Genomic DNA, 4,799 nt, shown 5'->3' with positions numbered 1-4,799 from the left:
ACAGAGAAACCCTGTCTCAAAAAACCAAAAACCAAAAACAAACAAACAAACAAAAATAGAATGCTTCCTGGGCAGCGGTGGTGCATGCTTTTAATCCCAGCGCTCAGGAGGCAGAGGGCAGGGGAGCTCTGTGAGTTTGAGGGTAGCCTGGTCTACAGAATTAGTTTCAGGACAGCCAAGGCTACACAGAGAAACCATCTCTTGAACCCGCTCCTCTCCCGCACCCCCTTACCCCCAAAAGAGTGCTCACTGTTCAGTGTTCTTGCAGAGGAGGACCTGGGTTCTGCTTCTGGCCTGTTTTGTTGGCTCATAACCTCCCATAACTCCAGTTGCAGGTGATACAGCGCCCTCTTCTGGACTCTGAGGGTACTTGCACTTATGTATGGACGTATTTCCCCCCCACATATATACAAGATTAAAAATAAATAAAATAAATCTTTTTTTAAAAGTACACACCTCAAAAAAGAAAAACAAAAGAACAAAAAACAAATAAAAAACAAAAAATAAAATAATAATAAAAAAAAGTACACACCTCATAAACATGCTCAGGGAAAGCCGCCAGATACCAAGAGTACATACCACATAATTCCATTTATATGAAACACTAGGAAAGACAGATCTAATCTACAGCGACAGGAGGCAGATGGGTGGTTGTCTGGGGCTGGGGGGCAGGGTGGTGATTGACTGGGAAGGGGCACCAGGGAGCTCTGGGGATGATGGAACTGTTCTCTATCTTGATCGCTGAGGTGGTTATGCATGTATATATATTTTCCCAAATTCTTCAAACTGAACACTTAAAATGTATGTATTTTTTATTGTGTATAAATTGTATTTACATAAAGTTAAAAAAGAAACCCAGGCAAGCTGAGAGGGAACCCACACTTGAAACTGTTGTGTACTGTGTCTGAGCACTGGGCACCTGGGCCCCTTTAGAAAGTGTGCGTGGTTCTGTTTTGGTTGGTTTTTGTTTGCTTGCTTGTTCTGTTTTTAACGATTTATTTACTCATATTTTATGTTTATGAGCGAGGGCTTGCATATATGCATGTGTATATGTATGTGTATGTGTCCTGATACCCAGAGAGGTGAGGAGAAGCAGATGACCTGCTGGGCTGGAGTAACGGTGAGCTGCCATGTGGGCTCTGGGAATTGAACCTGGGTCCTCTGAGCAATCAGTCCGGCTCTGAGTTTGTTTTCAACTGATCAAGTAACTAATTTAAAGTCTCATTTAGGAGAGATAGCTCAGCGGTTAAGAGCAATGACTGCTCTTCCAAAGGTCCTGAGTTCAATTCCCAGCAACCACATGGTGGCTCACAACCATCTGTAATGGGAACTGATGCCCTCTTCTGGTGTGTCTGATGACAGCGACAGTGTACTCATATAAATAAATAAACTTAAAAAAATTCAAATAAAGTCTCATTTAACCCAGACTGGCCTCAGACTAGCTACATACCCGAGGATGACCTTGAACTCCTGATCCTTCTGCCCCCCATCTCCCAAGTGCTAGGATTGCAGGCTTGTGCTACTAGAGCAAGCAAAGATTGTCACTCTCTCATGTGTGGCGCCAGGGACTGAAGCCAGGGACTCGTGGCTCCTATGGGATGGTAGACAAGCATTCTACCATTCTACACTGAGCTACACCCTAAGCCCCCTCCCACTTTGGGACAGGGTTTCACTCATGGTGGCTTTTGAACTTCTAGTCCCCAGCTTCCTGAGGGCTGGGATTACAATGGTGCACCACTGTGCCTGGCTTGTGTACCAATTTGCTGGTGTGGGAGTGGGTGGGAGTGGGTCTGAACAGGTGGGAGTAGACCCAGGGTAGTTGCTCCTATCTTAAGAGTCTTTAGACTTGATCGCCTGTACCTACCAGGAAGAGAGCATCTCTCCCTCTGCCTGACTGCTCACGCTGCCCCAGAATCCCCAATGCTTTCCCCCAAACCCAAGGAACTGATGTCCCTGGTGCTGTTGAGTCACTTACTAGGGTACCTCCATGACACCCGTCCATGAGTGATATTTCATAACTTCTTCAACCAGCATCCTGTTTGGCAGGTCAGGAACCCCAAAGAACCAAAGTTTAATTTATTTCCATTCCCTAAAGTTAAGGCCACTCTAGTGTCCTCGCGCATCCCTGGAGAGGCCTCTCTCACCTGGAGCATGGTGGGAAACTTCCAGAAAAGTAGAAGGGGAGAAACTAGGTTCTCCCACCTAATGCACTGCAGGGTGTTGAGGATGACCTGGCCAGTGTGTGCTATCCCAAACTTTGTCTAACTGGGTGTGGTTCCCAATTGCTTACTGAGTACCTGCTATACACTGGACTTTGAATTAAGCGCTATGCCAGTATTGCCTGCTAATCCTCCAGACAGAAGCCTCAACGAGACCGGGAGCTACCACAGTTCCCATTTCACAGATGAGGATGTGGAGGCACGGGGAAGGGATGCAAGATCATGTGACTTACAGGCCAGAGGAAGACAGACAGCCACCTGCAATAGTGTTTTCCCAGCAATCCTCACACCGGCTCTGTCTGAATCCCAAGGAGGGGCTTTCTGTTTCTGGTTTTGTTTTTGTTTTGAGAAGGGGGTCTTACTATGTAGCCCTAGCTATCTTGGCACTCTTTATGTAGACCAGGCTATCCTCAAACTTACAGAAACTTGTAGAAAACGCCTCTGGCTCCCAAGTGCTGGGACTTCACAAAGGCATGTGCCACAATTCTGGGCCATGTAGGATTGTTTTCTAAAACTGCAGACTTACACATGAAGCTGCCATATGGCTCAGCAGGTAAAAACCTGATGACCTGGCTTTGATTTTCACATCCTGGAAGGCAAGAACTGACTCCCACGATGAATTATCCTCCAATCTCCACACACACACACCCCTACATAAGTAGATAAATGAATTCTAAAAGTTAAAATATATAAATAAAAGCACACTCATGCATTTCTTTTTGCCAACAGGGTCTTGTCTATCCCAAGCTAGCCATGAACTCAGCCATGAACTCAGCATGTACCATTGGATGGCTTGGAATTCCTAATCCTACTGTAGCCTCTCCTCCTCCTCCTCCTCCTCCTCCTCCTCTTCCCCTCCTCCTCCTCCTCCTCCTCCTCCTCCTCCTCCTCCTCCTCCTCCTCCTCCCCCTCTTCCCCCTCCTCCTCCTCCTCTTAAGTGCTAAGATTATAGGCACCAGCCCGTAATCTTTCTGGTTTTTGTGGTGCTAGGGATAGAACCCAGGATTTTGTAGATGCTAGACAAGTGCTCTCATAACTGAGGTACATCCTCAACCCCTAGGTTCCTGTGTAGTGTTTGTTTATTTGTTTGTTGGGTTGGTTGGTTTGGTTTGGTTTTTAGAGAGAGGGTTTCTCTGTGTATCCTTGGCTGTCCTCGAACTCACCTTGTACACTGGGCTGACCTCAAACTCACACAGATCTGCCTGTCTCTGATTCCCGCGTGCTGGGATTAAGGACATGTGCCACCGGCCCTGCTGGTTACTGGGGTTTTCGTGTTTCTTTCCGCCTTGAATTTTTAGGAGTTCACCTAGGTAGAAGATAAATCCTACCCCCAACCATCCCACTGGGACTCAGAATGGGCCCCTAGAGCTGGGCATAGGGCCAGTCCCTCTGCCTGAGGCAGGTGGGCAGGGTTGAACTTGGACAGAACTGGCTGGGGTTGGGGAATGGCAGGGAAATGAGAATCTACAAATAGCAGCAAATTGTTCATTGATTTCTAGCCTATTGGGAAGAACCCTGGGACCAGCAGGAGCAAGACTGGGTTTGAACAAGAACAGTGAGGAGGGAGGCTGAGCCTAGGACTGGCAAGTGAAGTCAGGAGGTAGACACCAGGATGCTAATGCCTCTTGGGGCCCGCCTCCTACACCTACTCAGGAGATTCCTGGAAGGTGGGCAGGTTCTAGGTAGTATAACAAGCAAATCGAGAGAGGGGTGAAAATGCAGGAGGAAAATTTTCCATCCCCAAATGCCTGCTTCTCCAAGATGACCCACATTTTAAATATCTTGCGCCATTAGGTTCTTAGACACACACAAATGACTGCCGTATGCTGAGGTTTGGGAATCAGAAAATAACCATCGTGCCTCAACAGGGCACAGGGCACAGGGCACAGGGCACAGGGCCCCCAGTGACCTGCCTTCCCAGCTTCACAGCCTGTGAGTACTCTAGGTTCCTGGAGCTGGTTGTATGACCCCCCCCATGCTCTATCCCCCTCTGTGTCTTTGCATGGACAGTCGGTGTTCCCTTTGGGTCCTGTACTGTGCAATCCTGAAGACCTGGACAAAATCCGAAGCCCTGCTTCCTGCCTAAGCCTTCCCAGCCGCCCGCAGCCTTCTGGGTACTTTCTTCCTTTAACTCCCGGGGTCTGGTCCGGAACAATCACACTCATGCCTTCTGCTTGCAGTGTGTGTGTAAATGTCTCCGTGTGGAGGCTCAGAGAACGCTGTTCTCCTGTGGTTTCCTGGGGAACCGTCCCATCTCCCCCACTGGACAGTACGGATCTGGCTGTCAGAAACCACATCCTAACCATCTCCACCCCCATCCTTACCCTGCAGCCAACAATGGCGCGTGTGGCTGCAGCCTTGGGGACACCTGCAACTGGAAGGACCCACAGGAAAATCTAGTCTTCACCCTGCAATCCAGAAGTTCTCAAGATGAAGGATGTTTTCCACCTCATGTTAGTTTCTGCCCTGTTACCTGCAAATAGTGGAATGAAAGAACCCCAGACAGATGCCTTTCCAGGTCCTAAGCTCTCCCCACTACATACAGTCGGGGAGGATCCTCAGCTCTCCCCACTGCACAGT

This window comes from Mus pahari, chromosome 14 (genome assembly GCF_900095145.1).
Source record: "Mus pahari chromosome 14, PAHARI_EIJ_v1.1, whole genome shotgun sequence".
NCBI classification, from domain to species: Eukaryota; Metazoa; Chordata; class Mammalia; order Rodentia; family Muridae; genus Mus; species Mus pahari.
Note: the sequence above shows the minus strand (reverse complement) of the source record.